General features: G+C 42.4%; 1 protein-coding gene across 1 annotated transcript in view; it reads right to left on the bottom strand.

Moving 5' to 3' along the window:
* FCHO2 (FCH and mu domain containing endocytic adaptor 2) overlaps positions 1 to 22,638 on the bottom strand; it is a 217,271-nt gene that overhangs the window by 74,153 nt on the left and 120,480 nt on the right. The window lies entirely within an intron of this gene.

Genomic DNA, 22,638 nt, shown 5'->3' with positions numbered 1-22,638 from the left:
TATAGTAGCAAGACTTTCAAAGGCTTTGCAGCATTTTTAATAGAGTATCAGACTCAATTTGCCTAATCTTTTCTGGAAATTCATTCCATAGGAAAATACCTTGACCGAGAATGCCTTGTCTCCAGCTCTTTTGTGTTTGATCCAGGGCTTCGTGATCTGCATTGTTTCAAGAGAGACAACTCTCAGTGGTTCACATACTGAAATTCCATCTTTAATGGAGCTAGGCTTTCTCTATGATGGCATTTCAGCTACACAGAGCTCAATATCTATTATTGGCCCAACCTCTGTTGGCGAGAGAGACAAGCTTTAGAGCCACACAAAGCTCTTCTTCAGGTCTAGGAAAGAAATAGTTCCTGAACCCCCACTTCTGGCTTTCAAACAACCTCCTCCCCACGCACACCTTTGGAAGCTCATCATCAGAAGCAAGCTCCCCACAGACCAGGAAATACCAACTCAAAGTGGCACTAGACCCTGTCAGAAAAATAGATGCAAAACAGCTCCACTACACTCCACTACAGCTCCAGACAGCTCCACTACTACAATGATCAATAACCCCCATAACACACCTTTTAAGATCCATGGATCCTACACATGCCTATCGCAACATGATATATACTTCATCCCATGCACTAAATGCCCCAATAACAATTATGTGGGTGAAACTGGACAGTTACTGTGCTTTCAAATGAACTCACACAGGAAAATGATTAAAGACAATCACTCTATCACCTGTGGATGAACACGTCTCACAAAACGATCACTCTAGATCTGACCTATCAGTCCTCACTCTCAAAGGAAATGTGCAAAACACTTTCAAAAGATGAGCCTGAAGCTTAAATCCATTACTCTGCTAGACACCAAAAATCATGGACTGAACAGAGGCGCTGGATTTATGGTTTATTACAACAATCTTTAACCCACTAATTCCCCCTCTTTTTGTCCTATGACTGAAGAGGTATTAATGAGCCCCTCTACCTTGAATGGTTCCTTACAATATGTCCTAACTACTTATGCTAAACAATCTGTTCTAATTTATATTTTGTTGTGACGTTTGGAGTTCCTTTCCCAGACCTGAAGAAGAGCTCTCTGTGACTCGAAAGCGGTCTCTCTCACCAATAGAAGTTGGTCCAATAAACGGTATTACCTCACCCACCTTGTCCCCCTTACTGAAGAAGTAAGTGTGTGTTGTTTGCAATGGGCCAAGGCTGGAATGCCATAATAGAGAAAACCCCAGCTCCATTAAAGATGGAATTTCAGGATGTGAACCACTGAGTTGTCTCTTTTGAAACAATGCAGATCACAAAACCCTGGAACACACAACAGCTGGAGACAAAGCATTTTCAGTCAAGGTATTTTCCTGTGGAATGAATTTCCAGAAACCTTAGGCAGAAAGCAACTGTGGGACCTCGTGACAACTTTCTTTTAATGTACTACCATATAGAGTGGAGTTGCCATCAGGGCAGTGAGCTCACTAACTCTCCTAGCAGAGGTTATGGCTATTAAAAAACTGTACTGACAGACAGATTTTTTTAATGCTGCTTGAACTAGGGGCTCATAAAATGGACCCCATAAGCCTGGAGAGAACTAAATTCCAGTCCCAGATAGGGGAAGTTCCCTCAAAGGGTGATAAGACATTAGTCAATTCCTTAAGGAAATCTGAAATTGTGAGGTGAAAGAATACAAGTTTATCTTTTACCAAGCTGTGGTAAGAAGAGATAGCTGCTAAATGAACCTTGAGGGAAGTTACTGCTAACCCTGGGGGTTACAGTGGACAAGAAGCTGGATATGAGTCAACAGTGCACCCTTATTGCCAAGGCTAACGGCATATTGGGCTGCATTAGTAGGAGCATTGCCAGCTGATTGAGGGAAGTGATTATTCCCCTGTATTCAGCACTGGTGAGGCCTCATTTGGAGAACTGTGTCCAATCCCCACACTACAGAAAAGATGTGGGCAAATTGAAAAGAGTCCAGCGGAGGGCAACAAAAATGAACAAACTTATGAGGAGAGGCTGAGGGAACTAGGCTTGTTTAGTCTGCAGAAGAAAAGAGTGAGGGGGGATTTGATAGCAGCCTTTAAGTACCTAAAAGGGAGTTCCAGGGTGCATGGAGCTCGGCTGGTTTCAGTGGTAGTAGATGACAGAACTAGGAGCAATGGTCTCAAGTTCCAGTGGGGGGAGGTTTAGGTTGGGTATTAGGAAAAATTTTTTCGCTAGAAGGGTGGTGAAACACTAGAATGGGTTACCTAGGGAGGTGGTGGAATCGCCATCTTTAGAGATTTTTAAGGTGCGACTTGACAAAGCCCTGACTGGGATGGTTTAGTTGGGGTTGGTCCTAATTTGAGCAGGGAGTTGGACTAGATGACCTCCTGAGGTCCCTTCCAACCCTAATTGTCTATGATTCTATGAACCCTTGTGATTTCAAGTACAACAGATTTTCTAAAACTGCAGGGATACTTGGATGTGACAGAAATCTTACTCCAGGTCCAACACATAAACCTCTTTAATCTGTAGCAATTCCAGGTGGACTTCTTCCTGGACTGCAACAGTACTACTTAGACCATTTGTAAGCAAGAATTTATGCTCTATGATAGTTAGCAGACTATTCCACACAGCCAGATGAAGCGCCTGGGGATCAGGTGAAGAATCCTCTCTTGTTGTGGGGACAGGAGGTCTGGAAGCTGAGGAAAGCAAACCAGTGGTTCTCTAGGGAGTGGAGGAGATCTGTGTACATATACCAGTGCTATCGGGGTCACGTTGGTGCTAGAGGATGACAATGGCTCTACCTTGTCTGATTTTCCTTGTGACTCTGGGAACCAAATGATTTTTTTGGGGGAGGGGTGTTCTCCAATCCTGTAGAATACATCTGACAGTGATATTCTGTCCCTTTTAGCCCTGGTGGAACTTGGGCTTCTCTTGGATTTAAATTGGTCAACTAATCATTGTCTCCACCAGTTGAAAAGAGAGGATGTCGGAAACTGGTTCAGGGATCATTTGTATTCATATACAACTTCTGGCCTTAATATTCTCTTCCCCTGCTATGTGTACGGCTATTGGATAAATGCGAGGGTGCATGCACCACAGCCACAATTTACTTGCCTACATAAACAAAGTCTGAGCATGTGTCGAACCTGCTTGTTGGTACTGTACATGGCCATAGTATTGTCTGTGAGCATCCATACGACCTAATATTGTATGGAGGGGCAGAAGGGCTTTTTAGGCCCACTTCACTGCCAAGTTCCAGAGCTCTAATATGGAGTTTGGATTCCCAGATGTTCCAGTGGTCATGTACAGAGGTCCTGGCAATAAGCGCTGACCCAGATTGGAGGTGTCTATTATATATTTGTAATAGTCGAGGATAGAGAGTTGAAAAACAGCCCTTGAAGCACACTGTCTCTGCCCACCAGTGAAGCTACTGAAGCACTAGGAAGGATATGGTTAGCCTCTTTTTCAGGCTGAGCAGTGTAATGAAAGTGTAACAATGTAATGAAAAACTACTCAGTGCTTAAGGGGACTCGCTCTTAAATAGCAAAGTGTGTCATGTAAGTTGTTGAGGTCATGAGACCCAGGAGCCTGAGGAAGAACTGTGTAGTCTGTACAAGGTGATCTCAGAGTTTTAAAGGAGACTCATTTTCAGAAATTTGTCTTGCATGAGGAAGGCCTTGGTTTGATTGGATTCCAGGACCACCCCAATAAAAGTGATCTTTTGTATAGGTTGAAAAGAGGACTTTTGACAAGGAGCTCTACAACTGCAGAAGATTTCACATTTATCAAACTCCGGAAGAGAGATTCTTTGACAAGCTGATCTTCAGGAACCCATAGTCCAGATAAGGGTACAGGAATATGCCCATGTCTGAGGTGCACCTCCTGAGAGGTATTTTGTGAATACTCTTGGCACTCTGAAAAATACATTTCCTTCCAACTGCATCCAATCTATCTAAAATTGTATTTTCAACTTTTCTTACTATACTACTCCTGTAAATATCACTGCCTGCATTTGTGTCATACTAGTAAAAAGATTTTCCTCTGTATACATCTCAAGGCACAACACTTCTCAATTAAAAACAAGTGAATTTATGCCTTGCTCTTATTTCCTGCTGAAGGGAGTTTTTCCCCATAATATAATACCGTATAACACATTGAAAACCTATAAGGTAATACCTTAAACCAATTTTTTCTCAGATTTGGTACTTTATCTTCAGGCTCTAACCTTAACATCCAGAATATTTAGATCCCATTTCCCTTTTTTGCAAACTTACAAAACTATGCAATTTTAAAAACAGGAGAAGGGGAGCTTCACACAGTCTAGTACCTTAGTTCAGCTTGTTCAGATCACAAGGTTCTATGTTGACCTCAAGCTGACCTTGTTTATGTCCCAAAAAAATACTAATGAAGCTTGACAACAAAGTAAACAGAACAAAAGCAAATAGCCAGAGGCTATGTACATGCCCATATAATAATACAATCAAATTTACTCCTGAAACTATATGAATTGCAACGGTAAGCTATTTTCAATATTTCAGGATCTTTCATGGTTAAAATAGATTAAAATGAAACATTCATCTTTACAAACACAATAGACATTTACTTTGATTTGAATCTGGCCAGATCCAATATGAAAAAAAAAGCCCTATGCAGTAGCCAGAGATATTGGGGGGAAAACTTTAGTAACTGGTAATTTTTGCCTTCTTTATTAACACACATTTGTGAAAACTCATCTTGTGGAAATTATTATTAAATTGTTTCTAATGTATTGAATGCTTGCAAGCAACCTGTTAAAATACAAAATTAGTAGGTAAATTATTTTAGAATTTCATCTAAAATCTATGCATTACTTTATATCACAGGTCTGATTTTGCAAATACACTTGCAACTATGATTTATCAATAATGTTACTTTAGCACTTATACACATTCATGCAATTAGCTAAATGAGTTAATGTCAGAAGTATAGTGGAGGGTAAATGCAGGTAAATAGAGTTTACCAACTTCTCATTTGGGGTCTATGAGTTTAGGTTAGTTTAGTTTACCTGCTTCTTTTTTTACCATTACACCACTGGTTAACATGTAGAAAAGGCAGATACTTAGCAGCTAAAACTATGAGTGACCTGAATAGCTCCTTGTCCCTGCCTTCAATGACCTAACCTTTAAAAACTTGGCTCTCAGTGTTAACAAGCAGACATAAGTTTTGGTGTGAAGGCCTCTATTGTTACCTGATTTAGAAAAAGTGTATTATGGGCTTGATCCAAAGCCAATGGAAAGATTAATTGACTTCTGTGGGCTATGGTTCAGGCTCCATATCCTGGGAGACTTTCTTGACTAATCTAGCAGATGGTGACTGCAAAGTATCTAAACCACATTACAGCAACACAGAATTGAACTATGCCACTCGTTTCCCGGCATCCTTGGTTATAACTCAATGCATACCTGATTTAGACAATAAGTAACTTACTCACTTAAAACTTTCTTGGACTTGCAACTTCCATTTGTGCATTAATAAGTTACCAACACCAGCCAGACATTAATGAATTAAAAATAAAAAACCCCAAAAATGTAAGGAAGACGACATAATTACAATTGCCGACATGACAAGCAGATTTTAACAAGAGCGCTCACGTTTTTCTATAGTTGTCCCTCCGCTTTTACTATAAATTCCAAAGCCACAAAAACTTGACTCAGAGTCAAGAAAACACCACAACCTACTATCTATGCGCCAGTAGTGTCCAAGCTTTTGAACCTGAGGGCTGAACATAAGTGACCCACAATTACAAGAGTTGGATAAAATTTTTCAGACAAAACCTTTTTTGCTGAAAAACTTCAGATTCTGGTTGGCAGAAATATTTAAGCAATTTATGTAGATTTTGGTGAATTGTTTGGGCCAAATTGAAAAAAATAATCAAATGCTAAAGCAAACAGTTAAGATATTATCCAAATGAAATGACCTGGGAGGGGGGATACCCAAGTTCCAGAGTACGGATTCAAACCTAGGTCTCCCATATCCCACATGCATGCCCTAATCATTGGGCTACTGGGTACATGGCAGGTGGCACCATCACCTCCTCCGGAGGTTCTGAGAATCTAGCCCTTCGTGTCCTTTGCTTTTATTAAAAATACTCTAAACAAAATTTTTTTATTCACTGAAATTCAGTCTCATTTTGAGTTTGGTTTGACCCAACCAATTCCTCCCCATAACTGACTGTGAATCAAAAAATCAGTTATTTATATAGCTCTATCCATAACTGATAGTTTGCAGCAGATTCTTGACCCTGATCTTCTTGGCACACACAGAGGTGGGAAGCACACACACAGATCCCATGCTGGGACTCTTTTCTGTTTTATGAGCCAGCAGTGCGTATGTCAGGTGAAGAATGGGAAATGTCTGGAGTGGGCCGCCCTCTGGCTACTACAGCTGACATATGATCCCTAGGGAACACTCACCAGCTAGTGAAAGTTAAGTAATCTCCAGGCTGGAGAAGGGCAAAGAATCATAGAACCACAACTGGTTGTTGGTTCTCAGCTCCTCCTCAACCTCCTCTCCTGTGCTACCTTGAGTGGCTCTCTCTGCTAGGCATTCCTTAGGGTTCAGGCAGCGCTAGTTCAAACTAAGCAAAATAATAAACGAAGGATAAATGTAATGACATTTTAACACGCATGTAGTGTCTGATATACACTACAGCAATGGTTTTAAGGCTTTTTCTACACAGTGAACCACACCTAAATAGAGACTCTCTCTTGCAACAAACCCACCCTCCTCAGATACCTTACTCTACAGACCACACCTACCTATTCTTGATCATATAACACTGTTGTGGCAACTACAGGAATTGGTTATATAGAAAAGAAGTTTAAGGTAAGTATTAAATGTATTCTTTCTTTTTGTGTGACCTGGAAGCTGCAAACAAGTCACCATGGATCAGTGTAAGAACTGATGTAATTATGGTAGGAAATGCATTTTGTATGGTTACTTTATTATATATTGCTTATGTTTCTTTTTCTAGTCACAAATACCAATTAAGTTTATGGACAAATATGAAAGTCCTAAAGAAAGTGGCCAAAGCCACTAATTTCCCACAGTTACACACACAGAATAATGGATAAACTATTTCCCTTACACATCACAGGTAAGGAGTTCAAGTCTTGCTAGATGATGTATTTTTTAGTAAAATGTCTATAATTTATTTCTCCCTGACTGAAGTTAGATAGTACAGAAATTTCCTCCTCCTGCCCCACAAATGGTTACCTATCTGTATCGTAACTGTTGTTTTTCAAGATGTGGATGCAGACATGTATTCAACTCAGTTGTGCATGTGCTCAGCACACCGAAACCAGAGAACTTTGCATAGCAATACCTGCTGGGGTTGTGCTTGTGCCCTCTGACCTCTTGTACCTCCTCCCAGGGCTACTTGAGGGCAAAGCTGCCTTGACCTCCCTCCGTTCTTTTGCACCAGAATCCAAGACTGGAGACTCCAATGCAGGGGGGATGCAGAATGGGTTGTGGAATACATGTCTGCATCCACACTTCAAAAAACAAACAGTGACAGGTAGATAACTGTTTTTTCTTCTTTGAGTGGTTGCGGATGTGTATTCCGCTCAGATGACTAACAAGCAGTAATGGATGGAGGTGGGGGCTCAGAGTCTATTTAAATAATGCCTGCAGAACTGTCCTTCCAAAGTTTGCATCTGATCTAGACAGTTGTAATAGTGTAATGTCTGGTAAAAGTATGTATGGAAGACCAGGCAGCAGCTCTTCAAATGTTCAATACAGAAGCATCACTGAGAAATGCAAATAAAGTCACTTGGCAAAATGAGCTACCAGTCTCTGGAGGTATTAGCCTGAACTACCCCATATGCTGTCATAACACAGAAAGTAATCCATTAGAAACTGTCTGTGTGGAAACCACCAGATCCTTCATCTGGATCTGCAAAGGAGACAAAAAGTTGAGGCGGCTAGTCCTTTACAAACAGAATGTCAAAGATAGTCTCACATCCAAGGAATAAGTACGCTGTTCATCTGTATTTGAGTAAGGCTTAGGAAAAGTTACAGGTAGGTATATTGTTCAGTTAAGGTGAAATTGTGACATCACTTTAGATAAAACTTTGGGTATGGTCTCCAGGCCATCTTTGAAAAACTGAGTGCATGGAGGTTCTGCCATGAAGGTCTGCAGCTCACTAACTTTCCTTGTGGAAGTTATGGCAACAAGAAAAACTGTCTTTTGGCAAAGAGGAAATAGAAAACAAGTGCCTAGGGACTCAAACGGAGAACGCATGAAGGCAGCCAGGACAGTAATGAGGGGATCAATTATTTTACAGGAAGAAGGAAGTGAACAACACCTTAGAGAAATCTAACCACCATAGAATTGGAAAATACCAATTTCCTTCAGAGTGGAGGATGACATGCCAAGATCGCTGCTAAGTGGACCCTCAATGTGACAGACCTGAGAACTTAAGATGTAGCAGGTAATCCAAAGTGTCTTGAATACATGCTAGCATCAGTCAAATTCCCCAAGTCAAAGACCAAACCAGAAAATACTTCCACTTGGCCAAATAAGACGACCTAGCAGAAGGTTTTCTAACATTAAGCAGGACTCTCTGCTGTACTGCTTGCTTGTTCTTCCTCCTCATGAAGTGTCCATGCCATTAGGTGCAGACTGCTCAGCACGGGATGCTGTATCTGACTATATGTTGTGTCAGCATGTCAGGAATGAGGGGAAGAGATCTGAGAGGTCGAGTAGACAGAGTGTGAAGGTCAAAGAACCAACACTGTCTCGGCCAAGTTGGTGCAATGAGTATCAGCTTGACATGTTCCAGTTTCAGTTTGAGAATCACATGAAGGATGAGAGGTATCAGGAGAAAGGCATACACTAGGGCCAATTCCCAATTCAAATGGAAGGTATCGGTTAATGAGCCCGGCGGCCTCAGATCCACTTGAGAGCAAAATTGACTGCCTTTTCTTTTTTTTCTTTTGTTGTAAATAGGTTAATTGTTGAAACGCCTCATTCTTTGAAAATGGACCTGAGCACACTGTTTTTCATAGACCATTCAGGACTTTGGGAGAAACTCCTGCTGAGGTGATCAGACAACCGATTCTGTGCAGCTGGTAAGCATGCAGCGGTGGGAATGATATTTTCCTTAATACAAAAGTGCCAAAACTTTATTGCTTCCTTGCAGAACTGGTTGGCATGTGCTCCTCCCTGTTTGTTGACATAAAACACTGTGTGACATTATTGGTAAGTACGTGAACTGCTGTGCCCTCAATCTGACCCCAAAAGGCCTGGAACTGTCAACTACTTGAAACTCCAGGATAATGACATGCAGGAAAGCTTCTTGTTTTGTCCACAAACCCTGAATTTCAATTTCTTTAGACTTCTCCCCCAACCTACTGTGGAAGCATCAGTGACTACAGTCCTTATCAGGTGAGGAAGGGCAAAGGGAACACCCTCACATACACTGCTTTGTTCTGCCCACCACTGTAGGGACTCCAGAATCGCCAGTGGCATTTGGACAAGCCTGTCCAATGAATGACAAATTGGGCAATTGACCAACTTCAACCGTGATTGAAGAGGATGAAGGCACAATCTCACATGCTAAACTGTGTAAGTGCACGTGACCATATGGCCTAGTAAATTCAGATGTACATGGATTGTAGCTGAAGAGTGAGATTGGAGGAACAGATACAGGCAACGAATTGTTTGGAATCATTCTTGTGGGAGAAAGGCCCTCAAACTAAAGGAGTCTTGTGGAGACCAATGAAGTTGATTTTGTGCATCAGAATTATGGCTGACTTTGCCTTGTTCAAAAATCAATCCCAACCAATCAGAAAGATCCAGAGTGAACTGGACATGACAGAGGGACTTGTTCTTTCGACTTGTTTCTCACTAGCCAATCTTCTAGGTATGGCAAAATGTGAAGTCCCATCCTCCTGAGATAGGCTGCCATTACTACGAGGCAAAAAGGGAGTACTGTGTAACAGTAATGTTGGCCCACTACTACAAATCTCAGGAACTTCCTGTGGCTTGGGAAAATTGTTCCATGAAAGTAGGTGTCCTGAAGATAAAAGGCTGCAAACCAGTCATTGGAATCTAACGCAAGAAGAACTGTAGCTGAGGTTACCATGTGGAATCGCATATGTTTGTTGTATTTGTTGAAACCTCAGTGGACCAGAATAGGTCTCATACCACCCTTGGACTTGGAGATCAAAAAGTGGCAGAGTAGAAACCCTTTCCCCAATGCTGAAGAGGAACTTCCTCTATGGCTCCTGAAGCGCAGATCTGGATCAGCTGTAGAAACAGTGACTTGTGAGAGGGGTCCCTAAAAGGGACCAGGTAGGGGGGATAGACAGGAATTGGATGGCATAAACTGATCCCACAGTACTTAGGACACGTTTGTCTGTAGTTATTGTTTCCCAAGCACTGTCAAAATGGGACAGTGTTGAAATGTCTCCAAATGGAGGGGAACGAGTGTGGAAATTGACAACTGGTAAGCTGTCCTTGAAAAAAAGTCAAATTGATGGTTATCTAAAGCTGATGGAAGATGGGCTGGCTGGCTGAAATTAGAACCAGAAGGCCTTGTTCTCTGTGACCTATGCCTCTTGCTGGAGAAATCCTGCTGTCTAGCTGCATAAGCTGATTGCCTGAAATACTGCTGGGAATACTGATGATATTGTTGCTTCTGTTGCTCTCCATAATGATGCCTCTTAATCGCAAGGGTATAAACTCCCAATGAACACAAAGTAGCTTCAGATCCTTAAAAGCAGTGTCTCATCTGCCTTTTCTGAAAACAAACAACAGATCATCGAAAGGTAGGTCCTCGCTGGACCTCGGGAGGTATGCCAGAGTTCTGTAACCATGAAGCTCTTCTCATTGTTACAGCTGAGGCCATAATCCTGGAGGAGATGTCTCCCGTATCCAGTGCTGACTGTAGTGACATCTTTCCCACTAGACGACATTCCATAATGAAAACCTTAAAACTATTCCTTGAAGGATTCTGGTAATTTAACCATAAATTGGACATAGCCTCCCAATTTACAAAATCATATTCTGACAACAGTGCCTGCTGATTAGCAATGTGCATCTGTAAAGACAAAGTTGAATACATTTTTCTTCCCATCAAATCCAACTCTTTAAAGCATTCTCTTAAATCTCTCATCACAACCTTTCATTTGCAGTCATCACAACAAGAGAGTGAGGTGCTAGATGTGAGTATAAGTACTCGAAACCCTGAATAGGGACATAATACTGCTTATCAGTATGCTTTGCTGTGGGCAGTAAGGAAGCCAGGGCAAGCCACAAAATCTTTGCAGATTCCAAAAGCGCTTCATTAACAGCGAAAATTACTCTTCCTGGAGCTGACAACTGGAGAACATCTGTCTACCTCTTCTGAACAAACTCTGCCTGAATGCCAAAGGCTGCAGCCATTCACCTCAGGAAATCTTGATATGATTGAAAATTCTCAGGCACAGGAGAAGAGGAATCTGGTACAGTTGAATCATCCGGTAAAGATGATGGAGGACGAAGCAGGGCAAGTGGGATCTGCTGTGACCCTGCTTACTCCGGCAATAATTGCTCAGATTTAACCAGCTCAGGGGAAGTAACCTCCATATGCATCTCCAGCCTAGATGGGTCAGGAGACAAGACAGCAGAAGGGTTCAGTGAACATGCCCTGGAATAAGCAGAGGACTAAGATGTTTAAGATCAAGGGAATCTGTGTGGTTCCATGAATAATAAGGAAGAAAGGGATATGACATTGATGGCCAGTAGGAACTGAATCAAGAATCACTCTCTCTACTGAGAGAACGTATCGATCCTGATACTGATGGGCTCCCCCTGCAGTATCAAAGACTTTTGAGCTCAGTGCCTGGACAGAGAAGCAGAAGATGATTCTGAACCTTAATGCAAGGAACCTTTCAAACAGTCCTAAGGGGACAGAGGAGACACCTCTTGTGGAGCCATCATAAGCTTTGACTTATCTGAAGCCCAGTATGTGGACCTGACCGGTACCTATGCAAGCAGAGAAGCTGGTGCCTTAAGTACTGGCAGCATCAGAAGCAGCACTAACTCTTGGTACCAGAATGGATGTCGGTACCAAAGTAGAAGCCGGTATCAAATCTATAGCTCTGTCTGATATTGGAGCTGTAGAAGCTGACACTGTCTCTGGACAGAAAGATATAATCAGCATGGACAACAATGTCTCGGTGCTGATACAGAAACTTATACTGTCTCCGCAGTCTGCATTTCAAGTGGTCCCAGAGACAGCGCCAGCAACAGCCCAAATTCTGGGGCAATCAAACCAAATGGTCCCGGGATCGCAGAAGCAACCACCGCAGCTGATGACTCCTGTATCACAGATGAGTCCAGCACAGAGAGGAAGAGTAAATCTGTGTCAGCTTGATAAGCCTGTAGAGTCAATACAGTTGGTGCAGAGCCCAACACTGTTGCTACCAGACTCAAAAGCTGCCCCCAAATGATACCAGAGTCAATGGTCCAGTGCCAGAATGATTTTGCCTTGGTACCGGCAGTGGATAGACAGCCCTGCTCTATTTTGAGTACTCAAGGAATCCCAGTGCCAGTCAGCACTCCTCTTAGAACAGGAGGAAGAATCTCCCTGGACCTTGGAGTGACTGCTCAGTTTATGATCCCCTTTCTTGGGGGAGAAGAAAGAACAGTCTCTTCTCCTTGAAGAGTCAGAGTTTCGTGGCAGCTCCGAAGCTCTCTGAGGGGCCAGACAATCTAAACACAGTGCTGAAGCAGGCCTCATGACTTGCTCCATAAGGTGCTGCTTCAGGTGTAAGTCTCTAGCCACTTGCATCCTCTTATTGAAGGGCATGCAAATGGAGCACTTCTTAATATGTCCCTCTTCCAGGCACAATAAACACAGAGTATAGGGATTACTGCTGAGGACAGGAGGAGCAGTGCTTGAAATCTGGTGAAGACATTGGACCAGGGAAAAACCAACTATTTAACTACTAACCTAAGTAATCTAACACTAAAGGTACTACCACCTATAACTAACCAACCATATACAAAACACCAAGAGAAAACTCTCTGATATAACATCCGAAGTGTGAAGTATATGCCACATGGAAGAAACAGCTAACTACCTTTCTGTAACTGTTGTTCTTTGAGATGTGTTGTTCATGTCCATTTCAGTGTAGAATTATGTGCACCCTGTGCACAACTGTCAGAGGTCTTTTTCCTTCAGCAGTACCCATCAGGGCAGCTCGAGAGCCCTTTGCTGTTGCATGTCACTGCATACAGGTATAAAGGGTGGAGCCACCCCTAACTCCTCTCAGTTACTTTTTAGCAGATAGACTCTGATAGATTGGGGAAGGAGGGCAGGTCATGTAATAGATATGTTCAACACATCTTGAATAATAGTTATGGAAAGGAAGGTAACCATTTCTTCTTCGAGTGATTGTACATGTCCATTCCACTTTAGATGATTCACAAGCAGATTAACCTGGAGGTGAATTTGAAATCTACTTGAACAGATTGGAGAAGAACACGTCCAAATGTGGCATTGGTCCTGAATTGAATGGCTATAGCATAACAAGAAGCAAATATGCACATTCATGACCAAATTGCTACTTTGCAAATGTCCAGAATAGGTACTTGCACCAGGAAAGCTGCTGATGCTGCATTCACCCTAGTTGAATGGGCCAATACTATAGCTAGTGAAGTAACACTAGCCAACAGGTAGCACAAATGAATGCATGAAGAAACCAAGGATGAAATTTTCTGAATGGAAACCAGATGGCCTTTCACTCTGTCCGCTATCACAACACACAGCAGTGTTGAGGACATAAAGTACTTAGTGCAATACAGATAGAAAGCTAAAGTTCTTTTCACTTCTAACAAATGACGTTTTTCCTCATTTCTATGAGTGTGAGGCTTTGAAAAGGAAATTGGCAAATAAACTGCTTGGTTAATGTGAAAACTGGAGACAATGTGTTTTAGGAATGAGGATGGAGATAAATTTTAAACTTGTGGAAAACTGCATAGGGAGGACTTGACTCAACTCACCCACTCTCTTCACCAAAGTAATTACAATTTAAAATGTCATCTTCATAGAAAGAGAGCAAGTTGCAAGAGGTTCAAAAGGTGGCACCATTAATTCTGCCAACATGAATTTCAGATCCCATGGAGGAATAGTATCTTGCATCAGTCGGTATAATCTGTTCAAGCCCTCTAGAAACTTGGCGGTGATGAGGTGGTGTGACATTCCCCAGGGTACAATCCGGATTTGCTGAAGAATGGTGTCCCATTAATTCTCAAGCCTGGGGTGCATTTTACACTGCTTTGCAGTTGGAACAGCTACTACTGGCCTGCTCATACAGCCTTCAGCATGCAAAATCACACCCTGCTGAATATATGAATGTTCTTCCAGCCATCCATGAATTAAACACAGGGTGACAAGCACATATTCCCAGCCTTTCACCCAGAAATGTGTGTCTTTTATTGTTCAGTATCCTCCCAGACAGTGTAAGTTCATAGATAAGTCTGTCATTCCAACATTGTGAATGATTATGCACCAACCTTTGTTATCTCAAATAGAGCTTTCCCAAATACTGGTTTAGATAAAACAACATAATGAGTTTATTAACTAGAAAAAGATAGATTTTAAGTGATTATAAGTGATGGGGCATAAAGATCAGAATTGGTTACAAAAATAATAAAAAGATAAAACTGCAAAATAATTCTTAAACTTTACCAAACTAAGATTTGAAGCAAACATCTTTCTCGTCACATCAGATGTTGCTGGAAGTTCACAGGCTGGATCTCCTTTCAGATTGGGACCACTCCCTTTAGTTCAGTGTTCATCAGGCATTCATTGATGTTATGAGATAAGAGATATAAGATGGAGAGGAGAGGAGAGGTGGCTAGAGGCATTTTCCCACCATTCCTATATTCCAGCTCTTGATGGCTGGAAAAATCTGAGTCATAGGGGCAGGCAGTTCCATTGTGTACGTAAGCTCCAAAACGGTCTTTCAGATGAATTACACATTTCTTTACAATTCCAACACTGCTGGGGCATGTCCAATTAGGCTGTTTAGCACTTTGCTGACATGCCAGTGTGTCTGTCTCTAAGAAATTGGTTAATGGTGCTACCCAGAATTACAACATATTTTAGTAACAATCATACAGCAAATCTCAATTTTACATGCAGTGTTGCAACAAATATTTCAACATTCAGCAGAGTATGAGTTTTCAAATGATACCTCACAAGACATACTTTATACAAAACATATCATAACCATATAAAAGGGATGAACACAGGGTACAGGATGTCCACAGGTTGGAAAAAAGAGAGCTATTATTCACTGAGGGTGGAAAGCTGAGATAGCTGCCACATGTACTCCGATAGAGCTAACTGCCAGACCTTGATGTTTTAGATGTAAAAGATAATCCAATATACAACTGATGGATGCTTGTTCTGGAAGGACACCTTTTTGTCAGGAACAGATAGAAAAACACATTTATCCAGGTAAGTACCATTGAAGGCTTTCTACTATTCAAGAATTCACTATTTCCTGTACGTCCTTAGAACAAGCCAATTCCAACAGTGTTAACCACAAAGAATCCATGCTGTCAAGTGGAGGGCCTGCAGGTTGAGGTGCAGCAGATGCCTATGGCCCTGGGAAATCACCTCTGGATCCAATAGGAGATATAGTGGAGGTCTGACTGACAAGGTTGGTATTGTCAAGCACCAGTTTTGCTGAGGCCACGCTGATGCTGAGCATGGTCTTAAACAAGACTTGGGCAATAACAGAATTGGAGAGAAGGTATATAGGTGGGAGTTCTTCCAGGAAAGCAGGAATGTGTGTCAATGAACCTGAACTATGACCAAATACTTAGGAAGCCAAACTCGAACAGATCAATGGGACTAAATTGGAAGTCCCGGATAATCTCCATCCAAGAATATTAAAGGAACTGGCACATGAAGGTGCAAGCCCATTAGCAAGGATTTTTAATGAATCTGTAAACTCAGGGGGTAGTACTGTATGACTGGAGAATTGCTAACATAGCTCCTATTTTTAAGAAAGGGAAAAAAAGTGATCTGGGGAACCACAGGCCTGTTAGGTTGACCTCCGGAGTATGCAAGGTCTTGAAAAAAATTTTGGAAGAGAAAGTAGTTAAGGATATCGAGATTAACGGTAATTGGGACAAAATACAACATGGTTTTACAAAAAGTAGATCATGTCAGACAAACCTGATCTTCTTTGAGAAGATAACAGATTTTTTAGACAAAGGGAATGCAGTGGATCTAATTTACCTAGATTTCAGTAAGGCATTTGATATGGTTCCACATGGGGAATTAGTTACATTGGAAAAGATGGGGATCACTATGAAAATTGAAAGGTGGTAAGGAACTGGTTAAAGGGAAAACTATAACAGGTAATACTGAAAGGCGAACTGCCAGGCTAGGGGGAAGTTACTAGCAGAGTTCCTCAGGGATCATTCTTGGGACCAATCTTATTTACCTTTTTTTTTTTTTTTTTTTTTATTAAACTGACTTTGGTACAAAAAGTGGGAGTGTGCTAATAAAGTTTGTAGATGACACAAGTTGGGATATATTGCCAAAACAGAGAAGGACAGGGATATCATACAAGAAGATCTGGATAACTTTGTAAACTGGAGTAATAGAAATAGGATGAAATTTAGTCATGGAAAGTGCAAAGTCATGCATTTAGGGACTAATAAGAATTTTTGCTATAAGCTGGGGACGTATCAGTTGGAAGTGACAGAGGAGGAAGAGAAGGACCTGGGTGTATCTGTTGATCACAGGATGACTATGAGCCACCAATGTGATGTGGCAGTGAAAAAAGCTAATGCAGTCCTTGGATGCATCAGGCGAGATATTTCCAGCAGAGGTAGGGAGATGTTAGTACTGTCATGCAAGGCACTGGTGAGACCTCATCTGGAATACTGTGTGCAGTTCTGGTCTCCAATGTTTAAGAAAGATTAATTCAAACTGCAGCAGATGCAGAGAAGGGCTACTAGGATGAGCCGAGGAATGGAAAACCTGCCTTATGAGAGGAGCCAAAGAGTTTGGCTTGTTTAGCCTAACCAAAAGAAGGCTGAGGAGAAGATATGATTGCTGTGTATAAATACATCAAAGGATTAAATACCAGGGAGGGAGAGGAATTATTTAAGTTCAGCACTAAGGTGGACACAGGAACAAATGGATATAAAAGGGCCATCAGGAAGTTTAGACTTGAAATTAGATGAACACTTCTAACCATAAGAGGAATGAAGTTCTGGACAGACTTCCAAGGGGAGCAGTGGGGGCAAAAAACCTAGCTGGCTTCAAGACTCAGCTTGATAAGTTTATGGAGGAGATGGTATGATGGGACAGCCTAATTTGGCAATTAACTGATCTTTGACTACTAGCAATAAATATGCCCAATGGCCTGTGAAGGGATGTTAGATGGGGTGGGTTCTGAGGTACACGACAGAGAATTCTTTCCCGGGTGTCTGGCTGTTTTGCCCACATGCTCAGGATTTAGCTGATTGCCCTATTTGGGGTCGGGAAGGAATTTTCTCCCATGGCAGATTGGCAGAGGCCCTGAGGTTTTTTTGCCTTCCTCTGCAGCATGGGGCACAGGTCACTTGCTTGTGAAGTCTCTGTACCTTAAAGTCTTTAAACCATGATTTGAGGACTTCAATAACTCTGTCATAAGTTAGGGGGTCTATTACAGGAGTAGGTGAGTGAGGTTCTGTGGCCTGCATTGTGCAGGTCAGACTAGATGATAATAATGGTCCCTTCTGACCTTAAAGTCTATGAGTCTAAGTGATAGGCTGCCTGACCCCTATGCAGCTGGGGTGCCCGCAGCTCCCTGAGGTCATTACGCCCAGCGTGGGAGGCAAGGGGCTTGGAGGATGCTTGCTCCCCCCAGAGCAGAAGCCCTAGGCTACTGGCAGACCTGAGCTGGGGTTGGCACAGCCACCGGGGATGTCAAAACCCAGTGGCCCCTGGCCGCCTGCAACAGCGGAGGGGTGACTCCAAGGAGGAGGGCCCTTTCCCACCCCCTCCGTCAGTCCGCTATGGAACTGTGGGAACTGGTAAACTGCCCTCAACAAAACCATCAAAATGCCTGTTTGGACAAGGCAACTGGAGTAGATGAACTTACTAATGCAGAAGAGAAGAATAATGGAGGTTTCCTCTTTTAGTCTCTGCCTTTATTTCTTGGCGTTCCTGGGATCACAGAATAATGTTCTGATATCTGTCAGACTGCTGTGTTGAAACCGCTTTCTTTTTTCACCAGAGTATGGATTCCAAGTGACTTTAGCACTGGTCCAGAATCTTTCAGGCTATGAAGTCTATCATCTGTCTTGTCTGAAAATAGTAAAAAACCTTAGATGGGAGGTCTTGGATAGTCTGCTGAATCTCTGTAGAGAGATCTGAAGACTGCAGCCATGAACATCTTCTCATAGCTATGGCAGATACCAGGGTTCAAGCCGCTGAGTCTGCCACATCCAAACTATTCTGGCCTCCAGTTTGCCCTCCTCCACCATCACACTGAATTCCTGCTTTCATTCACCAGTAACTTGTCCTTAAACTTCATCATGTTCTCCCAGAGAGTGGAGTCATAGCAACATAGGAATGCTTGCTGGTTTGCAATTCTAAGTTGCAGAACTCCCATAGAATAAAATTTATGGCCAAACAAAACTAGCCTCTTGACTCTTCTCTTTTAGAGGTATTGATTCCTGGTGCCCCTGCCTCTCTTGCTCACTAGCCTGTGCCATGACTAAGGAGCCTGGGGAAGAGTGAAACTACAGATGTTCAAACTCTTTAAAAGGAACGTTGTATCTCCTCTTTGCCCATTTCACTGATGGAGAGAAGGAATAAAGGGACTACCAGAGCGCCTTAACCGGTTCTAGAATGGCTTAACTAATCAGAAGAGCCACTCTGGAAGGTGCACCTGAAGCCAGAATGTCCACCAACTTGTGATATTTCTTGCTGACCTCTTCCACATGAATGTCCAGAACAAAGGCCACTCTTCTTAGTAGATCTTGGTAAGCCCTGTGATCCTCCGGTGGTAGTCAGGTGCTTATCACCTCCACAGCCTCACCTAGTGATGAAGAAGAGGATGCACCCAGATGCTGAAGTAGTGGCTGCTCGGGGTCTTATTGTGGGAGCTGCCTGATGACTTCTAGCTGCTCAGCACTAGCCCTGGAGAATGCTGCCTGTAGTGCCAATGCTCTCTGCGTGCCCTCAAGGAAACTGACTGGAGCGGGTGAGGAGAGGTCCTAGTAGGATGGTCAGAAAAGCCACTGACATGGCCCTGGGACTCATACTTGACTGGATGACTGCCCCTTAAGAGGAAGCCACTTCTGACATTGCTGCAAGACCCATGGCCCCCAGATCTCTGACAGAGGATATGGCACCTCACCTAGATTGGGAGACAAAAGACCGTACCTCCAAGGGCAGATGACTTTGAGTCCTTCTATAATGGAAGCAGAGCCCATCAGAACCAGAAATAGGTAGCCAGAACCTGGGAATGGTGATAACGGAGATATCATTGCTGGCTTTCCTCTCAATTGCACCAGCTTCTGAGGTAACAAAAGTGTAAAAGGTAACAGCACTGCATGCTCCTAAAGAGCCAGAGTAAGAACCACAGGCACTGGTATTGGCTGGAACCTTTCTGCACCACCGGCAACCAGTACAAAGAAGCTAAACAGTTCTCTCATGGCTGCATGTGGCTCTGGTGTCATTGATACTGGTACTGATTCCTAACCCTGGTGTCTTTCTATGGATACTTCAGTGGTTGACACCTATGGACCTGGCTCTTCTTAGATTAGGAGTGCTCTAAGAAGTTCCTCCCCTCAGAGTCTCTCCCAGAGTTTTTGCCTCTACCTCAGTGGTTCTCAAACTTTTTGTATTGGTGACCCCTTTCACACAGCAAGCCTCTGAGTGCGACCCCCCAACCTCCATGGGTGCTGCCTCCATTGCCCTAACGCCCAAGGGCACTCCCCCCATCACCCCTAATCCCTGCACTCCCCCTCCTGAAAACCTGGTGAAACTGACTTGCATGCACAGAGTAGCTGGTATTGCTGCTCACTCCCGCCTCGAATGCTGCTCCTCCATGTTCCCCTAGAGGGCTGAGAGGGTGGGGGAGCAAGGAGCAATATCAGGGCTCCTTGAATCCAGGTCATTTGCCCTACTTGTAAGGGGAGGGCAGCAAGCAGCAGCTCCTGATGCTCACCTCACAACACAGCCCAGGTGGGGAAAGTGACCTGGATGCAGGGAGCCTTGGCATTGCAGTTGGCAGTGCTCTGAGCTCACAGCCCTGTGCCTGACCAGGGTCGGGGCTCACAGCTCGCAACCCCTACATAACCACATTGTGACCTCCAGTTTCAGAACCAATGCTCTAGCTGAATTTGGTACCCATAAACTTGCCAAACAGGGTATCAAGTCTTGGGAGGGCCTGTGTCTCTTCTTCTGCACCAATGATAGATAGTGAGGTGCCGTAGACATCTCTGGTGGAGTGCTCCATACTGAATCTGCAATACTTAAAGTCTGTTCCTAACACAATGGCTCATATAGTAGACAAAGTGCTACTTCCATAAGGAGACACTAGAGCCTGGCCGCTCTGTCCTTCTTAGAGCAAAGCCTGAATCCCTTACAGGTGTGTCACTGCACTAATGCGGGATTCCCCCAAGCATTTACGCAGCTGTGGTGCAGGTCGCTGACCAGCACTGGCTTACTACATAACCAACAGGACAAACAAGGGAATAACTTGCTATAGCAAGACTGAATGCTCCCCAACAAACATTGCTGGTGGTAAGAAGGAACTGAGAAATGTCAGGGGTGGATCCACCCTCTTTTACCTACATGCAGTAGCACGCATGACAATAGAGGGTGCTCAAGTCAGGCTGACAGGTACTGCTGAAAAAGATCTCAGACAACTGTGCATGGTGCATGTACACACTTCCAGTGGAATGTACATGTGCAATTACGAGAAGACTGTTCCAACTCAAGTTGTATGTGGTGAGAAAGAACTGAGGGGGGTCGGGGCAGCAGAACCCTTCTATCACTTTGGGAGGAACTATGAGGGATGAGAGGGCATGTACGCTGCCCCACTGGAAACTACTAAGGAAAGTTCTCTGTCTTTGTTTTCTGGGCACATGCACACTTGAGAGGAACATACATCTGCAACCACTTGAAGACGTTGTATTGATCACTGATCAAAATATTTCATATGTAAATGAAAAGCCAATTTAGAAAAAATCTGCTCAGTGATATAAAGACATATCCCAAGATTTTCAAATCACTAGTGCACCAAAATCACAACGTGAGACACCTTAAATGAGCTGGGTCTTCAGAGTTTGGGTGCTCAACACATTCTCAAAATCAGACCCTTTTAAGCCCAAGTTGAGTACCCAAAAATCATGGTGCCTAAAATCATCATTTTTTTAAATATTGGCCATAATCATTACATTTAAATTAAAACAAATTCATGTAAGAAAGGGACAAGTATTTAATTTGAAAATTAAATAAACGTATTATAGAGGGTGCATTTTCTAAATGTGATCCGAAGAAAAAAAATAGAGACCATAATGTTAGCTTTATAAAATGTGTGACAGTGTTATGAACATATAATTTGCAGTTTGATGTAAATGTTAAAACAGCTATGTGAATGTGAATGATGACTGAAAATAGTGGCATGAGAATATGAAGTGAATAAATTGCATATATATAGCTATAAGTTTCAAAACTGCTAAAGTGCAAAAATTAAATGATGATTGCGGTCCAATGTAATTTCACTTTGTAATAATACATTTCTTTCAGGTTAAATTGCACTTGTCTTGTGAAATGCGCTATAAATGAAGTTGATATACAATGCATATCTCAGAGATTATCAAAATAGATTACAACAATTATAGCTATCAAATATGAACAATGACACAAACAGAAGAAAAGTAAGAACAGCACCTGAAATCAGACCTTCAAGAAACAAGCTTCCAGGCCTTAATGCAAGTGTGCTCTGAGGAGTAAGTGAATCTCAGCTATAGTATTCTGCATCATTTTACATGAAAGTGATAATGTGTTTCATTACAAGATTTCACCAAAGGGAGCAGTATGAATAGCTTGAAACTAAAAAGAGACAATAGGTGGAAGTTATAAATCCTGTTTCAAGTGCATTCATGAAAGACTGGGAATGATGCAGACAGGGAAACAAACGCATGGTAGTACAAATTTTGTGGTTAAGAATTATGAAAATATGAAATATTCACAGTCTGCAAATTAATGCTATACAGAATAAATACAGTTAGAGGATCATATGATTCCTAGTGTATCTGAAAGCAATGTTAGGCACATTTATAATTGAATTTGTTTCATTAATTTTTTAAACCATGAGCACCAAAACAAGCAAATCAGAAAGTAAACACTAAGTCAAACCCAGTTATGTTTCACTCCACTGATTTAACCCTAAAGCTGTCAAAAGCCATTATTTCCATTAAGGACTTGATAATTTTAGGGTTAATTCTTGTTCTTTCACCATAAAGTCACCCAAAAAAGAACATTTGCTTTGTCCAAATTATTTCAGCAATTTAAACAAGATGCCTTTGTAAAGGATAAGAGCTGTGTTTCAATTAAATGAATAATACAAACACCCAACAGAGTGTTCATAAATTAGGTAC

The sequence above is a fragment of the Emydura macquarii genome, unplaced genomic scaffold (assembly GCF_026122565.2).
Source record: "Emydura macquarii macquarii isolate MOO-44397 ecotype Brisbane River unplaced genomic scaffold, CSIRO-AGI_Emac_v2 contig_2897, whole genome shotgun sequence".
Classification (NCBI taxonomy): domain Eukaryota; kingdom Metazoa; phylum Chordata; order Testudines; family Chelidae; genus Emydura; species Emydura macquarii.
Note: the sequence above shows the minus strand (reverse complement) of the source record. Positions and strands in the feature narration are given on the sequence as shown.